We start from the raw sequence: 24,313 nt of genomic DNA, 5'->3' as shown, positions 1-24,313 counted from the left end.
TAACTTAAACTCATGTTATTTACAGGTTATTATTCTTCTCAATAATCTGCATAATTTCATATTACGGAATAATTTTCTGTGTTTATATTCTGACTACTAGAAAGTTGAAAAAATTTTGGTTTAATTCTGTATACTTGTGTTAGTGATATTTTTGGTCCCTTTCTATAAGTCATTAAGTTTGCTTTTCCTTTAATTAACTGAATTCTCTAAAAATCTTTTGCTTTTTTTTTTGAGGCTGCTGCCTGTAGTTTTGGAAAGAGAAAGGTGAAAATAATAGACTGGTAATGAGTTAAAGCCAAGAATATTCCACAACAAAATGTTGGCATTCCAGATGTAACCGAATTATATTTATCAAGCATTTCAGTAAATAAAAGTTCTCCCAAATTCTTTTTTGAGTGCTATTTTGGTCATCCATTGCTATGGTTACAAAAATAATAAGAACCACACAAGTAAATTTTAATTTGTTGCTCATTTTCCTTCTAATTATTGTGACTCTCTCTTGGCACAGAACTTCTACTGATTGCACAAGAAGCATTATGTGTGGGAGAACCATGTGGCTAATGAAGAGAGGATAAATATTCTACTTAACCATTGTTCTTACAGTTTTCTAAAAGCAACTAAAGCTCCTAAACAGGACACAAAATTCAACATAATTTGCAGAGATTTCACTGGCCTTTTTCTCCATTTGCCTTTAGAATTCTGTAAGAGTTTCAAATATTGTTAGCATCCATTGAATTTTCTGTTATAAACCATTAGATTTAAAAACTATATTCAAGGCTTAAAGAATGAATGAAGTCACTCAGCAGATAGGGCAACGTGTGTGTATGTGTATGGCCAGAAGTGACCGTATATGGATCTATCTATGTAAAATTATATACCCTCACCAAACCAAGAGACCCCTGCAGTGAATAAGTTGCCGCTCCTTATCTTCTGGTTACCTTTTCTTCTCCATATGTTTTGGCAAAGAAAAGTTAACTTGAGACTTGGGCCAAAAAGTAAGGAATCCTTTTGAGTTTGGAGGTGCTTTGTCTCAGAGTAACCTATTTCCAATCTGAATTCCCTTGGCACCTTTTACATGCATTCACACACCTGGGAGGCAACCACTGTTGTTCATGGTACAATGTGATACAACAAGGAAAAGTATGTATTTGAAATTCTAACAGATCTTTAGGCCAATGCCTTATTTTATATTTAGATCAATGTTGATTGCTTAGATTTTTTCACTTATAATAGAAAAAAACAGAAATGTTTAGAAGGTTTTCCTGGAAAGTATTTGTAGATTATATTTCTCGAAGAATGGAAGTTAAGGCATGGTTTCCTTACCCATCACAGAGCATAAATATTGAAAATTATCCAAAATGCCTTGATGACGAGGTCCAAAATCCAGCATGTTTGGTTTTCTAAAGCAGAAAACAATGAAAACATGTTTTGCAGAAAATTATACACTTTATGGTGAGACGAGGTGGTAATTATCATCAGCTTTTATGTTTAATGGTGTAAGAGGTTATTAAAGTCATCATATCTAGTAGCTGTCTTATAATCAAGTATAAACATAGTCTGGACTTAGTAGAGACCAGATCTGTGATTTAGTAACCAAAAAAAAAAAAGTCTTTTCTGAAAGCTTCTAAACATACCAAAGGAGGAAAACAAACTACTTACACAGAGGTACAATTAACAACACTCAGTTCCCCCCCTAGTTTAATGCTTGGAGAAAGAAACCGGTCTCCTCCCAGTATTACATGTACTATCAATTCCATGACTGGCATAATTTTTGTCCTCAAGATTTTCAGTGGTTTCCTGTCTCTGAGGAAAACAGAGGTCCTTGTGACGGCCATTGAAGTCCTGCCATCCAGCCACTCACCGGTCCCTTGACCCTTCCTCCTTCTGTCAGTGTCGCTTACTCCATTAGCTCCTCTGGCCTCCTTGAAATTCCTCTAAAAGGCTCAGAAACTTTCATGTATTATTTGCTCTTATTGGAACACTCTCCCACCGGATTTCTGCATAATTCACTCCCAATTCTTACTGTTTCCATTCAAAGACTGGGACCTTGGCCATTTGTAACTGTGTCTCCTCTGCACAGCACCCCCAGGTTTGTCAAGCCCTGTGCACCCTGTCGCCTTCTTCTGTGCCCCCATAGTCCCTGTCCTGTTGTTTCTTCTTATGTAGGCTGAATATGCTGTGCATTAATTCCAAGCTTTACTGCTGAATATTTCCATCCCATTGTACATAATGTAGTTTAATATCATATTATAAGACTTTGAATGACCCAATCTAAAACATATCTAAACCCGTTATTTAAGTAAAAATCATGCATTTTTAAAAATTTTCTTCATGCAGCATACAATTTTGGTGAATTTCCCTGAAATGCAGATTATATATTATTAGCTGAAATAAAGGGTGAAATTGAACAATTCACAAAAATCACATGATGGCAAACATTAGTGGCTTTGCTGTTATTCTCAGTTATTCTACTTCCCCTACTTTTAAGTGGTCTTTTAATTATTAAAAGAAGAAGCAAGTGAAATATAACCGGAGACACTGAAATAAAGGACAAACTCTCAGTAACCAGCGGTGGGGGGGATAATCGGAGAAAGAAGGGGAAGGGTCATCAAGGAACATGTATAAAGGGTCCATGGACAAAGTCAAAGGGGGGTAGGATTGAAAGTGGGAGATGGAAGTGGGTGGGGTAGGAGAAAGTGGTGGGAATATGAGACAACTGTACTTGAAGAGCAATAAAAATAATTATTAAAAGAAGAATATGAAATCATTTTATCGATATTTATATTTGCAGCTCCTGGCACTGTGTCTGGCACATACTAGATAATCAAGAAATATGGGTTGCATTGAAGAATGGGTAGATTTAGTAATAGAATTACTTGATAATTACTAGTTAGAATTAGTAATAAATTTCTAAATCCATGTTTAAAAGCAAGCACTCTATAATCTCTTTTGTGTGTTTCTCTTGTTTCAAAAATATATAACTGTCATGAAACAAGCCACTGTCTATGAATTATTTTTCTGTATGTAAAGGCATATCGATTATATGTTTTACTTTCTAGTTAAATTGTTACTTAATAATGACATCAACAGGAAGTTACCTTTCATATTAACTATAATTTAAAGCCACTTTTGAAAATTTCTATTTGCCATAGGTCTTAAGTTTATACATTTCTTAAAATGATATATGTTCTCATTGGCAGATCATGTGAATATATTATGGATTGTCTGAACTTAGTAACTGATCTTTAAAGTAAAATTCTATGCTGGAAATAGTGCCAGAGTTTCTCTAAGTTCTGAAAATTAAAAGATTCGGTGACAAATTTAATATTTTACATTTAGGTTTAAACTGTCTTGTGAACTATATCAGGTTTTTAGAATCAGCATAACAAATTATCACACACTGGCTGGCTAAAAACAACAGAAAGTATTGACTCATAGTTCTGGAGACTAGAAGCCTAAAATCAAGGGGTTAACCTCCTCTGAATCTGGTATCACATGGTATTCTCCCCCATCTATCTTTTCGTTGTCTTCTTATAAAAACATCCGTCATATTGGATAAACATCTTTAATGACATCTACGGTCACCCCACACTAAGGTCACATTCTAAAGTTTTGGGGGTTGGGACTTTGATACATCTTTTTAGGGGACACAACTCAATCCACAGCATAAGCATTTCCCTGAACGGAAAAAACACTGTGATACTCCCATGTTCAGAATAAATGAAATGAGATTGTATGCCCGGATAGAGTACGATGTGGGGGTTAAAGGAACTCAGGAACAGCCAGATGAAAGAGATGCACAGGGCAAGATATGGGGAAAGGGCAAGGAGCTTCCACGCCCTCTCCAAACACACCACGCTCCTAGTATCTCCATGTGTTCCCCCACCTGGAATCTCTCTGAACCCAGCCCTTTGTTTTGTATGGAGGCTTTATTTCATAGTCATGGTTGATTAAATCATTGGGTAGCAGTGATATTTTCCATTACTATTTATCTCTCTTATACCTCTCTCTCCCACAATCACCATACAGTTGTCCATGACCATGAGTTCTTTATCATTTTTGCTGAACCCCTCTGCCCTCACTGTCTGCCTCCCATAGCTGCCATCATGTTCTCTATGAGTCTGTCCCCATTTTCCTTGTTAGTTCAGTTTGTTCATTAGATTCCACATAGGAATGAAATCATATGCTATTTGTCTTTCTTTGATTGGCTTATTTCACTTTGCATAATGTTCTCCAGGCTCATCTGTGCTGTCACAAAGGGTGAAATTTTCTTTCTTACAGTCCAGTAGTATTCCATTGTGTAAATGCCCCATGGTTGTGTTATCTACTCATCTACTGATGGACACTTGGGCTGCTTCCATATCTTGGTGACTGTAAATAACACTGCAATGAACTTAGGGATGCTTAATGTTCTTTTGAAACAGCATTTTGCATTTCTTTGGATATACTCCCAGAAGTGGGATCGGTGGGTTAAAAAGCAGATCTATTTTTAAAATTTTTTGAGGTATCTCCATATTGCTTTCCACAGTGGCTTCAACAATATGCAATTCTACCAACAGTGCAAAAGGATTCCACTTTCTCTATCCTTGCCAGGACTTATTGTTTGTTGATTTATTGATGACAACCATTCTGATTGTTATGAGGTGATACCTCATTGTGGTTTTAATTTGCATTTCTCTAATGATTAGTGGCATGGAGCATATTTTCATGACATTGATTGTAGCAATATTTTATCTGATTCATCTCCTCAGGTAAAGGAAACAAAACAAAAAATAAACACATGGGACTATATCAGACTGAACAGTTTTGCACAGCAAAGGAAACCATCAGTGAAATAGAAACACAACCCAGAAAATTGGAGCACATATTCACCAATACATATGCTAAGGGCTTAATATCCAAAATTTATGAAGAACTTATAAAACTCAACACCAAAAAAAATCCAATTAAAAAATTAGGCAAACAACCTAAATAGACACTCTCCAAACAGGGCACACAGGTGGCCCCAACCAAGGATCAAACTGACAGCCTAAGAACGTGCCATGACCAGAATCAAACCTGCTGCCTTTTGGTGTGCAGGACAATGTTTCAATCAACTGAGCCACCCAGCTAAAGCAAGAACAAAATTTAAAAAAATAAAAATAAAAGAATAGACCAAGTCTTCCAGCAATGTCAGTATAAAAAGTCAGGGAATTTGTTTCTTCCAAATAAATAGAAGTCTGGAAAATATATAGCAAAAAAAAATTTTTTTTATTTCAGGGCTCTGGAGTTTGACCAGAGGCAAAGCATGTACTGAGAACTGTTTATACAGAGAACATTGCTAGATGTCTGGGGAAAAGCAGCAGGAGTCTGCAGTGCTGTTCTCCTCCCCCTAGTTACCCACCTCCACATCCATCAGCTCAGTACTTTTGCCTGAACAGCAATGCCTGAAAAACCCAGCAATTTTGCTGGCAGAGAATGGGATCTGATTTTGAGCACAGGGTGAGGCCAAAGGCCTAGTAGCATTGTCAATGAAAGTAGCAAACTTGGCTGGAAACCTAGGGGGGAAATCTGCAGCTCCTCCACCATGAGTTTGCAGTCATGGTTGGGGTAAGCAATGGATGGCCCATAAATAAGAGAGGGGAATGCTGTAAATAAGACAACTACAGAAGCGGTCGGTAAGCTCTGCACATGTCCTTGACTGACTCAGAAACTGTGAACATGGGCATGGGACACTCAAGGGCCTGTCAGAATGTTAAGAGCTGAAACAGACTTGAAAATTGCTTCAACTTTGAATGTTCTCCTATTGATTATTTGAAAATAATATTGTCAAAGAGTGGAAGCCTTACAGGTTTGAGGTGTTTGAACATAATCTCTGCTCAATGTTTTGGCTGATAACTAAGATAAACATACAGTGGGGGAAAATGAAAGAAAAATACTATAAAGAGACATTAGTAGCTGCTGATGGGAAAGAAAGATTACACAACTTAAGTACAAGCAGGATACAAAACAAATCAGGCACAGAAAGCATTAGAAAAAATAAGTCAGAAACCAGAGTTGCTACAATACATTAAAATGTCTGATTTCAGCAAAGACCCGAGTCATGTGAATATATATTTTAAAAATATGTGAAAAAAATTAAGCCAATAGAAACTACTGCTTCTTTTAAAGATTTTATTTATTTATTTTTTAGAGAGGGTAAGGGTGGGAGAGAGAGAAAAACATCAATGTGTGGCGCCTCTCATGTGCTTCCTACTGGGGACGTGGCCTGCAACCCAGGCATGTGCCCTGACTAGAAATCAAACCAGGGACATTTTGATTCACAGCCCAGCATTTAACCACTGAGCCACATCAGCTGCAGCTAGAAACTGATTCTGAGTGGGTCTAGATGTTGGACGTATCAAAGGTGACTAGAAAATAGTTATAAAGTAGCTATTGAAATGTTTTAAAATTAAATGCTGAGATTATACTCTAAGAATTGCAAAACGCCAATTCAAAAGAACCTATGCACCCCAGTGTTCACAGCAGCACAATTTACAATAGCCGAGGGCTGGAAGCAACCTAAGTGCCCACCAGTAAATGAGTGGGTCAAAAAACTGTGGAACATTCACACAGTGGAATACTACACAGCAGAAAAAAAGGAGAAGCTCCTACCTGTTGCAATACCATGGATGTATCTTGGAGAGCATTATGCTAAGTGAAATAAGGCAGGCAGTAAAAGACAAGTACCATATGATCTCACCTATCAGTGGAACCTAAACAATAAAACAAATAAGCAAGCAAAATAGAACCAGAGACATGAATATAAAGAACAAACTGACAGTAACCAGAGGGGAGGTGGAAGGCATACTGGGGGTAAAAAGGGGAAAGGTCATCAAGGAACATGTATAAAGAACCCATGGACAAAGCCAAAGCCGGGTAAAATGAAGGGCAGGAGGTGGTGATGGGTGGGGTGGGAGGGAGTGGAGAGAGAAGAGTGGACACAAATGTACTTAAATAACAATAAAAAAAAAGAAAAAAGGTAAAAATTTTAAGAAAATTGTTAAAATAAATGAAGAATAGTATGATGGCAATGATTCAAGAAATATGGAAACTCAACAAACAAAAAGAAATGATAAACAATAACCAAATGGGAACTCCAGGATTGAAAAGTATCAACAACTAACAAATAAGAAAGATGAAAATATACTGAGTAGTATGGATACTGAGAAAATTTAAATGCAGAAAAGCCAGTGACTAATATTAATTACACAATTATTTTTTCTTTTTTTCAGTTTTTGTATTGTTGTTTGATTACAGTTATACCCATTCCCCCCCATTACTCTTCCCTGTTCTGTCCAACCCTCTGTTGTCCTTGTCCATGGGTCCTTTATACATGTTCCTTGATTTGATCCTTCCCCTTCTTTCCTCCATTATCCTAATATATTAAAATGCTAAATATCAAGCCTTTTGTGACTTCTAAAATAATTTTTCAAATAAGGAGTGTTCAAGAATATGAAGATTAGAATTTCTGGCCATGTTAGGTGGAGAAGTGACATAACAGATTTGCCACATGTAAATCTTTCTGTATTTTATTAGTTTGCAATATCTGGATCTAATTGTTCCTTGACTGTAATTTAGTGAATTAGAATAAGGCAACTAATAGATGAATCAGATTTCTTTTCATCACAATACAGGTACAAACCTTTTAGCATAAATGTAGATGTTAATATCTGAAGAATACTAATATGTTAATAGTTATATATTTTATTTTTTTATTTAATATCTTGACTTCTGAAAGGTTAAAACAACCTTTCTATGAGTTGATGTTTCACTCTAGCTTGTCCTCAGACTTTGGCTAATTTAATAACACTCCTTGCTATAAAATCAATTTAAATTAATGGAAAACACATTTCTACACAATGTCATTTTTGCTTTAATTATTTCTATGTGAATTGCTCCAGTTTGATACTTTATTTCCTCCCCTAAATGATTCGCTCTGCTACAGGTTTTATTTTTAATCGATTTTTGTGGTTTTTAAAGCCAATTTCTTAATATCTTATTTCACTCTCATGTCAATAGAATCATAGTCCAAACATTCTTTTTCCTCTCCTCTCTTGAAATTTTGCAGTAGTTAAAGGCATATTCAGAAGAATTTGGCTTTAATCTGGGCAGCAAAAAGTGTTGAGTCAAATCACAAACACTGTTCTCCATGAATTTTCACAGGTTAAAGTAATCTTATGCAGACTGAAGTGACTGCTTTATCAGGGGCAAGTTGACCTTTGCCTTATTTTCCTTCTAAAAATAAAACTACTTCAGCTTGGGCAATATGCTAAAATAGCAGGCAAAAGTGTCATTATACTAATAAACTCACTTTTAACAGTATTTCAGATGTGAATGACAAAGTTCACCGAGTAAGTGGAGGAAAGAACACATTATCAGCACAGCAGATGTGAAGTCACTTTTGTCTAAAATGTGATCCTTTCAGAAGAGAGCATGGTATCTCAGATTTAATTTCTTCTCTTCTAATGTGTCATTACTTGAAATTGCCATTGCCATGTAGCGGATGTGATACTCACTCATTGCTACTCATTGCACTTCTCAAGTGTGCAATAAATTAGACTTAATTTTATAAAATTATTTTAGTTGATATTTTTAAGCCTCTAACCCACCACTGGAGTAGTAAAAATCTATTCACATTCTATCAAGGGTTCCCTTTTTTTAGATCAGGTCTAATTTCCAGGGTCTAAAACTTTATCTAGTTCTGAAGGACTGGAAAGGAAGGCGACTTTGCCCTCAAGCTCCCTCCCCGTCTGCCAAAGATGAAAGTAAACACTACCAAGACATGATCTGCTTGAGGAGGAGAGGTGGCCAGTTTCTCAGAGGAAAAAGGCCTCCAGCCCCTTCCTCCAGGAGCTTTTATTGGGTTGTAATACACAGGAATACAGGGCAGCAAGGATCAAACATAGATAACATTTCAAAGAAATATGAGGTCTTAGTCTGAATCAGAGTCTGTCAGGAAGGGGGTTGCAGAAACTTTGGGAGACATGCTTATTTCCTGCTCAGACCCTTAACATATGAATAATAGCATTCTTAGCAAAGCAGGCTTCACAGGATTTTTAGGAATTCGTTCTTATGCCAGATTTCTCCCCGGATACCAGTCCAGCAAGGGAAGGAGCTGCACCCCTCCCAATCAAGTTTTCAGGCTTAAGTGGATTAGAGCCAGGAAGTGCTTCTCCCAGAGGATATGGGGACTCGGGCTGTGTGTCACATAGCCAGGGGGACGAGGGTCCATTGCTCACTCTTTGTCACAGCCCGCCAAGTTCTTCCATGATGGCCTCCCAAGTGATTGAGCCTGGCTTAGTTGCCCCTCGCTGTGAGGAGTACTACCTGTCATCATCATGGACCAAGCTTTGGCTGCAGGGGAGGAAGCTGAGGCAGCATTTGCTACCAGAGACAAGCTTTTGTCTCCTGTGGCTCGCATTCCAGAGGTCGCTCACTCATCCTTAGCCATGGGGGGTAGTTACAATTCCTGAAACCAGGCAGAGTGGCTCCCAACAAGGGACCACATGGTTCTTATTTTTCTCTGTCCTTAGTGATATTTTCTAAGACATTCATTTGACAATCTAGTCCTCGGACATCCACCTTTAGAGTTACCATGGAGATTTTCCTTGTCAATGTTGACCAGAACCCTTCAGATCCAAACAATTTTGTCCACAATGCTAATCCCTGAGTTATAGAATTCAGGTTTGCATTCCCCACGCCACCCTAGGGTGTTAACTACCCTCTGATTGTGCCTATGGTCCCATCTTCTTGAACTCAGCTGTGCATCCAGTCTAGGTCTCACTACACCCTTGAGAGCAGAGAATCTACTTTTCTCTCAGAACCCACAAACCAATGTTGGATTTTGCTACCTCTTCTGGATCACTTTATCTGTCATTTCCCAACCCAGCTCAGGCTAGCTTTTCTAGTCTGTCAAGTAATGGTGAGTAGGGAGGTACACAGGTGGGAAGGGGAAACTTTATCCTCCTCAAGCCCACCATTTTCAAATATTAGTTTATGTATTTCTCAAAGTACACTTTCTGCATGGACAAAATCAGCATCAACTGCAATGTATTAAAAATGCTACACCCCAACGTAGAAACTGGGAACTATGTGGATGGGAGAAGGGTAGAGCAATCCATGATTAACCAAGATATCCATATGCAACTAAATTTGAGAAGCAATGATTTATCCTACTCTAAAGTAAGCAAGGCTTTATCCCCTAAGAACTTTAGTTTTTAAATGTCAAAATCACTGAGAAACCACTTTTTTCCCCTTTACTTTCTATTCTATCACATCCTTCTCTGAGCCCATGTGTGTGGAGCATCCTAAGTGTTTAAAGAAGAGATGACTTATGTCTAAAACATTAATTATAAGGTAAAAGAGACACATTAGTAGTATTTCCAGTATATCATCCCTCTAAAACCTTTATGAAAACTCAGGACAATTATTTCTTTTTTTAAGATTTCATTTATTTATTTTTAGAAAGGGGAAGGGAGGGAGAAAGAGAGAGAGAGAAACATCAATGTGTGGTTGCCTCTCGCATGACCCCCATTGGGGACCTGGACCACAACCCAGGCATGTGCCCTGGAAATCAAACCTGCAACCCTTTGGTTCACAGCCCATGCTCAATATACCGAGCTATGCCAGCCAGGCCCAATTATTTCTAAATAAAGTGGAAAGAAATATTGAAGCCTTTGGTAGTTCCATGCTAAGTTGACCGTGGACACACAGGTTAAGATGGACATACTGCTCATCTTGATAATTTAGAGTAGAGATTTTTTTTACTTTGAAAATTGCTATTTTATTTTATTTTAAAATACATTTTATTAATTATGCCATTACAGTTGCTCTATTTCCCCCCTTCATTCCCCTCTATCCTGCACACAACCTCCCCCCACTATTCCCCCTTTTAGTTTATGACCACGTGTCTCAAGTTCTTTAGATTCTATTATATTTCCCATACTATTCTTGCCCTCCCCCCTATCTATTTTCTACCTACCGTCTATGCTACTTATTTTCTGTACCTTCTCTCCCCTTATCCTTCTCCCACTCCCCTGTTGCTAACCCTCCATGTGATCTTCATTTCTATGGTTCAGCTCCTGATTTAGCTGTCATCTTACTTTGCTTTTGTTTTAGGTGTGGTTGTTAATAACTGTGAGTTTGCTGTCCTTTCACTGTTCATCTTTTTTATCTTCTTTTTTCTTAGGTAAGTCCCTTTAACATTTCATATAGTAAGGGCTTGGTGATGATGAACTCCTTGAATTTGATCTTATCTGAGAAGCACTTTATCTGCCCTTGGAATACTTTTTTCCAGCCCCTTAGAGCAGAGATTTTAAATTCTAATATGCTTAAGAATCTTTCAGAAATATAACTTAATATTCAGATTACCAAGCCTGGCCTAAAAGACTTTGGTTTTTAAATATTCATTTATAAACAAAGACTATTAACATAATAGAAGTGGTTCATGGACTACAGATTGAAAACCAATGTTTACATAGTCTTTACCCAATACTATTTAGTTATGTGTGTACACAGAGAGTTGCTACTAAATCCCTTTGTTATCTGAGGAAAAAAATCACTGCTGCATTTTTAATATTACAAAAATTTAAGTATTATTGAGGAGTTGTGCATTCAAGAAAGTAGACTTTTCTCAGAGTTTGGTTATTATTCCCAAGTTACAAGTGTTTAAAAAGAGCCACTTTAATTAAACTCATTCCCTTTCCTATGAAAAGACATTCTCAGAACAGCTGATTTTTAAAAAATGTCCTTGACTTTTCTTAAGGTCAGGACCTATACCTTTTAACCTCGAGACCAAACATGACTGGTACCATGCTTCCCATATTGAAAGTGCCCTGTAAATGTTTGAAGATTGAAAATAGAAATGTTTAGGATGAGACCCAGTAGGCTCTTCAGAAGTTTGATCATTCTATTCAATCTCCTAGGATTCAGGGATATTAGAATATAGCACCAAATAGCTGTGCTTTCTTTCACACATGAAAAAATATATGTCTCCCCAAATTGTCTTAAACATCTGGTAACAGGCTGTCAAGGTGGGAAATATTTACCAGACTTGTAATTTACTTTATCTGAGTGTCCAAAAGCCAGATAACTAGGTTCAGTCAAAATATCTACAATTTGGAAGTATAAATAGGTTCTGATAAAAACGAGAGTGCATGGGCATAAAGTCCAAATTGTCCCTGAGAAGATAGTATTTTCTTCTTGGTTTTCAGCCATGGTCTAGAGGCTTACAAATAATTGACATCTTAGTAGAGAAGGCATTCCTTTAAGGTTATCTTACTTGAGAGAAAATACCAGGTTTGTTGAAACCTGGTAATTTCACCTACAGGACCATAAACTTCATAGTCATAGTCACAGACTGTGAAGTTTAACAATAAAATCTTACTAATGTCATATGGCTGAAGTGGCTTTTCTATGTCAACAGGAAGACTAAGAAGAGTCCTATAATTAAGATGCAGTAGTGGTCACTTATAAGCCAGGCATTAACTACCTACTTGTTCAGGTTTGAACTGAACTTCTTTTTCTGGGAATTCAAACAATGAATGCATTATTTAAAGGACAAAGGTGTGTATTATTGCTCTCATTCTCACTCTCTCTGGCAGTATCGCACCTCATCATCATACAATCTTTTCATTTTTTTCAAGAGGCCTAAATGTAAGTGCTGAGAATTAGCCCTGAGTTAGGTTGAATGAACAGAGAAGAGGAAATTCTATAAGCATTGCGTTAGAAAATATAATTAATGCTTATTAAGAATATGCTGTATATCACCCTGGCTGGTGTGGCTCAGCTGGTTGGGTATCATTCCATACAGTACAAGGTTGCCAGTTTAGTTCCCAGTCAAGGCATATGCCTTGGTTTTGGATTGGGTCCCCATTCATGGCACATACTAGAGGCAACTTATCAATGTTTCTCTCCCTCCCTACCTCCCTTACTTCTCTCTAAAAATAAGTAAATAACATACTTTTTCAAGAACATGCTGTATAAAGAACTATCATAATAAATAAGCATGCAAGTTACCTAAACCAAGAAAAAAGAAAATTGCAAAAAAAATTTTTTAATTGCATATACTTAACTAAAAAAATTAAATAGGACAGGCTTTAAGTGAAGCCTTCCTGATCTGGTAACTCACTCTGTAAGACCAGGAACAGATTTTTTTCCTGTTTATCCAATTTATGATGTTACCACATTCTTAGTAACCTTTACCATTAGTCTCAAGAGAATTACCAGTTGTCCTTGTGTCTCCAAGAAGGAAGATATTGATCCCCACCATTACAGGGATTCCTGAGATTTGTTTTAATTGTATCAATTTAGAGTACAGGCCATCCTCACACCCTAGACTATATGGGGCTAACCTACAGCTGGGGATTTGGTCAGTTCCACAAAACAGAATGACTGAGATTGTATGGATGGGCAGTCAAACTGAAAATAAGGATGATGATAAAAAAGTATGGGTGACTATGCTAACTAGACAACCTAGAAGAAATGGAAGCCTTAGAAACATGCAACCTACCCAGACTGAATCAAGAAGAAATAGAAAATTTGAACCAATTAGTGGTAAGGAAATTGAATCAGTAATCAAAAATCTACCAATGAAATAAAGCCCAGGACCAAATGGCTTCATTGGTAAATTTTACCAAACATTTAAAAAATAATGAACAATAGTCCTTCTCCAATGTTTCAAAAAAAAAAAAAAAAACTGAAGAGAGAACACTCCAAGCTCATTACACGGAGGCCAGAATGATCCTGATACTGTTACCGGCCAGCTTCCACACTGGGCCCTGGCAGGATCTGGGACCAAGTGTGTGTCGGGAGACATCCAGGTTTTTGACTTGCCCAGGAAAAATGTCAAAGACAAATTGGAGTGAGAACAAAGCAAGTATTTATTTTGTATTTTTGTTTTGTTCTTTCCAGTATATAAAAAGAAAGAGGCTAGGGCACAGCGGCCACTGTGTAAGAATGGAAAAGTATGCATCTGTGTGGATGTGGGCCAACTCATGAGTGAGCTGGCCCATGGTCAGTTAGTTTTAGGGACTCTATGCCCATGGTCAGTTAGTTTTAGGGACTCTATGTCTTTCAAAGGCCAGGGTTGCCTCCAGGCTTTGTGGTGTGGCCCCAAATTCTCACTCTGCCTTTTCTGGTTGGGAGGGGTCATGTTCCTAATATAGTGGTCTGGTCCATCTTCTATTTGTGGTGTTAATTTTCATCATAATGATGGTTTAAGGAGCTCTGGGGTCCATTTTTCCTCCAGCTTGGATTAGTCTGTATCTGGCTGGTTTTTGTTATTTACCTCCCTGACTATGGTGTTTTAAACCATTTGCTCTCAGGTATGTTTACTTAGGGAAGACAAGGTCACCTGATTTTAATAGCTATTATTTCTCAACTATTGTGCCCATTTGTCCAACTGTTTGTCTCAGTTTCCTCATTCTACTCACTAGGGAATTTTTCTAGTTTCTTACTAACCTGCCTCAATACCAAAGCCAGACAAAAATACTGCAAGAAAAGAGAACTACAGACTAATACCCTAATGAACAAAGATTTAATATTTCTCAATAAGATGCTGAGTTTTAAGGCATTTGTGATTTGCCCAATATGTAAGCGGCAGAAATAGCATCAACATTAATGGAGCAGACTCCCAACCCCTTGATATCTTTCTAATTCCCAACGGTCTCCTGGTAAGCCAATACAGTTTAGCCAAAATTCATTCTCCCTGAAATTCAATCCAAGAGAGAAAACAAGCATTCATAAATTATAACAGCTGCTTCTCCCACTCTAACTAGCTCTCCAATAACAAACTCTGCATATGGAGGTTACTGCTATAAAAGGGATAAGCATCCCTTCAGGTACTGGCCCACTTTTATGCTTCTTTTTAAAGAAAGAAGCACTGCTTAAAGGTTATTACTTAATATAAGTAATGTTTTCTTTTCACATAAAATTTCCACCAGCACAAACTTCCTTTCAGGTGACTTCCTTACACACAAATGAGTACTAAACTCCTGAGTGCAGTATGTGCAAAGTAACCTCCTGAAAAGCAAGTGATAGAGAAACCTCACCACTGAAGTGAACAACAACAAGCATGGGCTAAGGTTTTTCTTTGCTTCCATTAGTTTTTCCATATGGTAGAAGAAACATGCATGTATTCCAGCATTATATCTAAGAAAACCTTTTGAAGTCAAGATTCTTTATTTCTTATCAAGGCAAACAGCAGCCGATGTAATATATATGTAAATGATTGATAGATTCGTTCTAAATCCTCTCTAGGGAACTAAGGTCACCCTTTTATATGGAAATAAATGTATTTTCTAGGGAGAGAAAGCCAGCTTGATTTTGGCTATGGAGGCACTAGAAGGAGACTTTGATCCCAGTGTCAGGGGGGAAAAAGAATTACGGTGCATCCCGTAAAGACCCCATCAGCCTTGGAAGGAGGAGCCTCATTTACAATTGCTGCCTGAGAGCCTGCACACAAAAGTGGCCGTCTGGGTGACTAAGGAGGCGGCCTCTAAACCGCGGCTCAGCAGGTGGCAAAAGACATCACCTCATCCATTTGCAAATTAGTGAGATTGGAGGAGTGCTCCGTGTACATCTAGGCAGTCTGACTTCTCTTACCCAATTCTCATGAAAACAGGGGCTATTATTGGAGGGACAATGAAGAAGGTCATGGGAAGGGTAATTACAAACACCCACAAAAGGCAGGGTAACAGAATGAAAGTAAAGCTATAAAATAAAATATCACTGGCTATTTCCAAGTTTGTTTCTTAACAGTTTAGGGTATTTTTAGCTTGCATTTTTTTGTTGTCACTGTAGTTAATTCTTTGAAGAATGAAATTAGAGTACATTCATTGGGTAAAACTATGTAATGGAGCACCCATGCCTTCATTGTTTAGAGACTGAAAGAGTTCAAGTCAAGCATGAACGTGCAGGAGACAATGTGTCCTTAAGGAGTGTCACATAGCTAAGGGAGACCGAATCCAAACAGCCTTCCTGAAATGGGCCTCCAAGCTTCCTTCCCATTGTTCTATCCCGGGACCAGGCAAACTGGTCTTTATCATGCAAAATGCTTCCCAGCCTCTCTGGAATGATCCTTCCCTTTCTTCTCCCTCCCCACATTGTCCCTTAGGTGAGGCAGCTCCAAACTTGTGGATAAATGAGAGGACTCGGAGTCACCAGCCGGTGGTCCGTATTTGCAGAGAGAACATTGCTCAGCCCCTGGCCCTTTTTGGTATATAATAAAAATATGATTATCAAAGATAATAACATTGGACTGTAAGTTAGTAGACACTGTTTTTCCACCAAACATTCAAAGTTATCAATGCAAAAAAAAGTATTTTGACCCCAAATCACCCTGGGCATATGAGAGTCAGTACGTAAAGTCCCTGGCAAAGTTCTTGGTGCATATGAATTGTTGCCATCACCCCAAATACGGAAATGTTTTCAAAACTATTTATGAGTCATTCACAAAAATCAATCTCAACACTTTAATTAGACCTAGTCTTGATCAACCACCTTATTCATCAAGCTTGGCTCCAAATACCTGTTTTCTCAAATTAAATTCTTGTTCAAAGTATGAAGATATTCAATTACTGACTCATTATGGATGCATTTGTAAATGCCACAGGTAAATTCCAAAAGAATAGCTCAAACATGATTGACAGCAAAGGTAATATCAGTTGGTCAATGAATGTGTATATTCCAGGAGAAAGTACTTTGCAAGTTAGCACACAGCTTAGTATATATATGTTGCTATAGCATAACTTTGAGTGTAGTATCATGGTTTTGCTAGGCATACTATGATTTTAGTACTAACAGGACCCAGTTACTCTTATACATATATATGATATTATAGGTTAATAGTAATGCACTTGGCAGAAATCTAGTCAAGAAAAATAAATTTGAAGTTTATCAGATTTCATTTGGAATATCATAATGACCCCATAAATTTTGGAATACACATTTATAGCTAATAATAATAATTAGCACTTATTCCATTCAGTGTTATAACCCAGCTGACATATGCTGAGCAGTAATTCAAAGTTATTTATGAGTATTAACTCATATCTTTTGTACTAGACCACATTATCTATTTGTAATCATCATGCCCATGTTACGGATGGAAAGGAAAAAAGCCTGTGTAACTTAGAGAAATAATTCAAATTGCCAAATTTGTTTAGACTCTGAGAAGAAGAATTTATTTTACGTGAACTCCAACAAGAAATTTATCTGTGGGCTCTCACTCTTGACCTTGGCACCATCTTCTTAGAAACCTCTGTACCTTGACAGCCAAGTGGAGGAACAAGCAAATGTGCAGGGGGGAAGCACAGAAAGAAAGAAACTGAGAAGGAAGAAGAGGAAGGAAGAAGGGGAAGGAAGGAAGGAAGAAGAGGAAGGAAGAAGGGGAAGGAAGGAAGGAAGGAAGGAAGGAAGGAAGGAAGGAAGGAAGGAAGGAAGGAAGGAAGGGGAAAAGAAGGGAGGGAAGGGAGGGAAGGAAGGAAGGAAGGAAGGAAGGAAGGAAGGAAGGAAGGAAGGAAGGAAGGAAGGGGAAAAGAAAGGAGGGAAGGAGGGAAGGAAGGAAGGAAGGAAGGAAGGAAGGAAGGAAGGAAGGAAGGAAGGAAGGGGAAAAGAAGGGAGGGAAGGAGGAAGGAAGAAAGGAAGGAAGGATGGAAGGAAGGAAGGAAGGAAGGAAGGAAGGAAGGAAGGAAGGAAGGAAGGAAGGAAAAAAGGAGGGAGGGAGGAAGGAAGGAAGGCAGAGACAGAGGTCCAAGTGCACTGCTAACTTGTGCGCATGTGAAGCCACTATAGGAGCAGAAATAAGGGAAGCCAGAGGCCAGAGACACTGATACAAATTGTTGGACTGCATGCCTGCTGTCTGGAATTTTTGATGGATCTAGAACATACATCTGATCCTCATAATTATATTCTGAGAGACCCACCCTGCTCTTACAAAAACAGTTTCTTTTGGTCTTTTGCCCTGGACCTGAGACATTCTGGTTCTGTTCTCACTTGTCTGAATGCAATGTGTACAGTAAATCAACCCTCCTGTCTTAGCTAAAGGGGAAAAAAAAGACACCCATCTGCTGAGATGGACTCCTCATAAAAAGGGCCCACATTTTATGAACAATAAGAGTCTAGCAGCCATTTGACAGGGGCTCCTTACCTACTCTGTATACTGAGAAGAGCCTTAGACTGAACACTCAATGTCCTGTCCTATGCCTTGCTTTACTTCATCTGAGTCAACCACTGCAGGGAAACCCTGGTTTTACCTGTCCACCAAGGAAACGAGTCCTGTCCTGTCCAATCAGAACTGCACAACTAGGACCCCTCATTACATAAAATGGACCTAAAAGGTATCCTCCCTTTTGTCACAGTGCAACCCAATTTAGGTTGCTACCTGAATGTGTCTTCCAGGCTACCATTTCTTTTTTGTTCAAATGAATGCTTTTTAATCTCTATTACCACCTAAAATTAATATTGGTTTATATTTGGTAAGCTATTTTTTCTTTTTCTTTTATTGATTCCAGAGAGAGGGGAAGGGAGGGAGAATGAGAGGGAGAGAAACATTGACATGAGAGAGAATCATTGATTGTTTGCCTCCTGCTCGTGCTCCTTACTGTTGAATGAACCTGCAACCCAGGCGTGTGCCCTGATCGGGAATTTAACCCATGACCTTTCACTTTGTGAGAAGTTGCCCAAAGAAGTGAGCCACACCAGCCAGGACAATTGGTGAGCAATTTAAATACAGACATTCTGGCTCTGGAGTTCCAATTTCTCTTTTAAAAATTTTAATTTATTCATTTTTAGAGAGTGGAGAAGAGAGGGAGAAAGGGAGGTGGAGAAACATAAATGTGTGGTTGCCTCTCACATGCATCCCACTAGGGACCTGGCCCACAACCCAAACATGTGCCCTAAATGGAAATTGAACCTGCGACCCTGTGGTTCACAGGCTGGCACTCAATCCATTGAGCCATACCAGCCAGGCATGGAGTTCAATTTTTTAACCAGCAGGCTATGTTGCCTTTTAAAATTTGTAGATAATTTATAATAGGATACTAATATTAGTAGAGGATAAGATGGATAGTCTTATTCCTATATTACTATATCCTTCCTATAATCTCCTTATTATTTGATTTTCATACATACTTTAGTTCTTTTAAGACTTGGGGGTATAAATCATTAGTTTTAAAAACTCTAATTTATGTTAATATATTTTTATGTATTATGCTATATATTTTAATTTTGCATCTTTTGCCAATTACCACTGTATCAGCTAGGCAAATTAAAAGCATTACAATATTTCTAGTTTTTACCAGTACTTAGAAAAATCTAACAGTCCAGATAAGCTCTGATTAGGATTTTACAAAGCAGAAAGAAGTACCTAACTCTAAAATACTTTTTTGTGTCCTCCACCAGTAAATCCTAATTACATTTACTTGCTCTAAATTCTACATTTTGGGAAAGCAACGCAGTTCAGAGAAGTGGAGCATGCGTGTCTCTGATGTCTGACAACCTTGTGTGTTTAACTTTGGATTCTGTCACTTACTTGCTATTGTACTTGTTTGCCTCCACTTTCTAATCTTCATATGATTCTAATATTTTCTCCATTTGATGTTATTGTGAAGAGTAAATTGAATGTGTGTAAATTTCTGGTAGCATATTTTAAATGGTAATTCCTAGCACTCTGTGCTGGGGTGGCTGGAGTTGGGAGAGTATTGGAAGGGAGTGTCTGTGTTTTTCTTTTCCAGTAAAAGTTTGGGCTGGAAATTATAACCCAAGGAAAATACAATTTCCTTCATGTTATCCTGTTTGTACTGTGCTTTTCATATGCCTTTGTAGTCCACAATATCTCCCATAAGATTAATTTAAGGCCATTTTTACTAGCTCTTCCATATCAATAACAAAGACATTAAACACAACCAGATGTAAGCATCTCTCCCAAGGTGTCCTGGCAGCCAGAGCAAATAGCTCCCTTGCTCCATCTCCAGTTCCCTAAGCTAGAAAAACTTCTGATAAGATCCTCCTTGTAGGGATCAAAACTCAAAGGTCATTCAGTGAATCTAAACATTGAAGACTAAGGAAAGAATTATTCAGAGAATTCCAAAGACTGGCCTCAGGAAATTCTGATTCAGAGCACATCCCGGGTTATCACAGTTTCACAGAGCCTCGGGGAAGCCTTGCTGAACATGAAATGTTTGAGAACTACTGGTGGTCTCATCACATGGCAGTCTGAACAGGAAACAGTGTTCGAAGCCAAGAACTTGAAGGTTGCTCGTATTAGTTATACAATATATTTGTTTCACAGTGGTTTCCTACTCACTATTTATAATTAATAAATAAAAATATTTTCCTTTATATAGTTAAGTTAGACATTAGTTGAATTACATTCTTGTTCAGGACATAAAATAAGAAAAAGAAGTTTAGTTTATTCTTTTTGTCATTAAAAAATATATATATACATAAAGATACTCTAGAGACACCTTAAATAACTCCCCAAAAGTGTCAGCAAGTGAAGAACAGAAAACATCTACATCATAGTTTACACTGGCTCGGCATCAAGGGGGTAGTATTTTTATATCATTTTTATTTTCACGTTGGCGTCACAATATCCCTTAGGTTAAATTCAAAACAATAGTCAATTTTGAAAGAAAATCAAATAATTTTTAGTTTTAATACAGTGGTCGCTTTTCTTCCCAAATGCTATAATAATACAGTTAGCTAAATTTTTTAAAATATTTTATTTATTTTTCGAGAGAGGGGAAGGGAAGGAGAAAGACTGGGAGAGAAATATCAATGTGTGGTTGCCTCTCATGCGTCTCCTGCTGGGAACTGGCCTGCAACCCAGGCATGTGCCCTGACTGGGAATTGAACCATAATACTCTGGTTCACAGGCCCGCGCTCGATCCACTGAGCTACACCAGCCAGAGCTACAGTTAGCTAAATTTAAAATATCTATATAATTTTATTGCATGATTTTGATTTAGAGTATCTCTTGTACGAATCCTTCTCAAAATGTTTTCAGAAATTCAGTTAATTCCCATTCCAATTTATTAGATTCCAATGTGAATCTACAGTAGGCCCCAATTTATTATTATGTCACTGGAGAATCCATTGGAAAGATCACTAAGACAACAAGGCATAATGTTTTCTTTTGTTTTGCTTTGTTTTCCTGGTATAATTGTGAGGATTTAATTTTGAATAGCCATGAGAAGATAAATTCTTGACAATATCCTTCTTTAGAAAGGATTAGGACATACACACTAGAAGTCGTTCAAAGAAATACATTTTAGTAACTATAGTATTATAGTCATAATTAACATGAATGTTGATATTATACCCCACAGAACTAGATTTGGGGTCAACTTCAATTAAGTCTACAGTTATATTTTGGGAGTTAGTAAGTGGATCAAAAATCAGTTTCAAATAATATTGCATGAATCATCACAAGCCAAAAAATTATAGTTGCATCTCTTGGAGGAAAGCAATATAACAATAATTCTTTGTTAGAGTTTTGGGGAAGCTTGTTGGGAACCTTACACCTGGCTTCTAGCTAAAAACATTGCATTGATTACAGGAACCTGTGCGCTCCACAAAGCCAATCGGCTACAGGTACATGAGGTGTGCATGCGCTCCACAAGCCAATCAGCTACAGGTACATGAGGTGTCCACGAGTACCAGTTGCACCCAAGTAATCAATAAGTGGGCCCTTCTTTGTCTCAAGCTAGCCAATAGCAAGCAACCTAATCTCCTTCCTCTCCCTCCATATATATATATATATATATATATATATATATATATATATATATATATATATACCCAGTTCGGAAAAATAAAGTTTGCAGCTTGATCAGAATCTTTTGTCTTGCTGCCATTCTTCACGCCTCTTGTCCCCCCAACTCATTTGTTCTAGGTAGGTGGTCGAGCCCCAGTTGATTGCTCCGCGGGCCGGAGCAGAAGCTCACAAAGACTTTATCAATTTATTTGTTTCTCCAAGTACTACATTATCAGGGGATACTTAATTTATATACTTATATTAAAGTGCAATGTTTATCCTATACTTTTAGTTTCCTTTATGTCACTGTTGTATCAAGTTTACATTATAAGCTAGTTGATAAAGAGAGATCATGTTTAACATGATGTAAACGAAAGAAGTACATGGCACTTTAAATATGTCGACTCTGAAATGGATGCTTTTCTACTATGCTTTTATTTAATTGCAAAACCAGTGGAAGTCAAAATAAGAAAGTTTTAAAGTATTTTCAAAAAAGCTCTGATTCAATTTCTAAAATTATGTAAATGTCTACATGATTTGGATGAGGAGGGTCATGGGAGTGCATAGTTGGGTATAGATAAGCAAAGGTTCATATATTTGGGGCACAATCTACTCATTATATGCATGCTTTCTTCTATAAACTGGAAATCTATGATTTTTCTAGAATAGTTCATCTGTTGGGCCACAAAAGTCTTAATACATTTAAAAGGATTAAAATAATATCAAGCATCTTTTCTGACCACAATTGTATAAAACTGGAAACTAATTACATGAAGAAAACTGGAAAATTCACAGGTATGTGGAGAGTAAACAACATGCTACTGAACAACCAATAGTGTATGACTAAACTCTATTCACACCGAACCACGCGGACAAAGATGAATGTATTAGTTCTTCACTACAAGTATTGCTCTCATGGTCTATTACAAACAAAGAAATTTGATTCTCAATACCTTGGCCATCTTCATATTTTTCTCATAGAGAGCCATATCTAAGTGCTGAACATATATTTAGGTGTATACATTAATGATAACAACACTGTGTTGAATATCATTTGATACTCAAGACCTAATACTGCTATCAATGTTCTTTACATTGATGACTTTAATGCTGAGGGTCCTTACCCACGATGTAGATTTTTTGTGGTTAAATAAGAATGATGTGACCTATGCCCTGGCCATGTAACCCGGTTGGTTGGTGTGCCAACCCATGTACCAAAAGAGTGTGGGTTGAATCCCCAATGAGGGCATATACCTAGTTTGTGGGTTCAATCTCCAGTCAGGGACACACACAGACGGCAACCAATCAATGTTTCTCTCTCACATCGATGTTCTCTCTCTCTCTCTCTCTCTTTCTCTTCAAAATTCAATAACCTAGTCCTCGAGTGAAGATTAAAATTTAAAAAAAATGTTGTAACTCACATTGGCCACCTACTATAATTTTTAGTTGCATTGAAAGTTAGTATGACCTTAAATATTCTCATTAAATAATTTTCACAAACTAATAATATGATCTACTTGATCAAAATATAAATTATTGTTTGAAGATATTTCATGCAAATTTAATCTACTTTTATGGACTATGACCCGGGCCAGTCGGGTTTGGGTTTTTTGTTTTTTTTTTTGTCTTCATTTGGATGTGTTAAAGAACCACTTCTGGAGGTTAATTGAATGTGGTTTTGATGTGATCATCTCACATTGTGATTTCAACCATATTCATAAACAAGGATATGCGCACAGATGAGGAAATACAATGATTGCTTTGGTCCTTTTCCCAAAACCATCTTGGCAAAAAGACTTTCACACCCCAAAGCTCCACATCTGCAATTGCAAAATAATTAATTTGTTGCCAAGCCATTGTGCATATTCCAGGACACCAGCCAACTTCTAATACTGGCACGATTAAGTGAAAAATAATCGTAATGTTAAATACTGTATTTCCCTGCTGCATTTTGCCAATCAATGATCTCAGTAGTATCCCGTTCTTTAGGAAACTTAATTAAATTCTTTCATTCAGATAATCAACATTTGTGCTTCCAACCACTCTTTAAATAGAATCATTCTTTGTCTGGCAGCTGTGAGAACTTTTTACCCCGTCCCCTCACAGAAACAAATGGAGAAAAAACGTTCATTTAGTGTTTGGATAATGAAATCTTGTTTGAGATACCATTCACTGGCATGATGCAGTTTTAACAGTGAAGCCTAATCCTGGGGTCTATTCAAGCCAAGTGGGTATCGGAGTCAATGAAATTTGGTAAAAATGAATTAATTGCCTCAATTGATTACATCAAAATGCCATTCTTTCTTCCATGCCATATCAGAGTGGACATGTTTGGCTTTAAAATTTGAAGATATATTAAACAAAAATCATACATTTTAGATTATGATTAATGTAAAAGGAAGAATTTTAACTATAAATAGACCCCCACACAAATTAGAACCAAGAATTCTTTAATTTTACAGCATCTTGGTAGAGTTCTCTTTTGCACGTGCAAAAAATTGACATTAAGGCAGGGTCTGATTTTTATTCTCAAGT

The sequence above is a fragment of the Artibeus jamaicensis genome, unplaced genomic scaffold (assembly GCF_021234435.1).
Source record: "Artibeus jamaicensis isolate MK-2021 breed Jamaican fruit bat unplaced genomic scaffold, CSHL_Jam_final contig_923, whole genome shotgun sequence".
NCBI classification, from domain to species: Eukaryota; Metazoa; Chordata; class Mammalia; order Chiroptera; family Phyllostomidae; genus Artibeus; species Artibeus jamaicensis.
Note: the sequence above shows the minus strand (reverse complement) of the source record.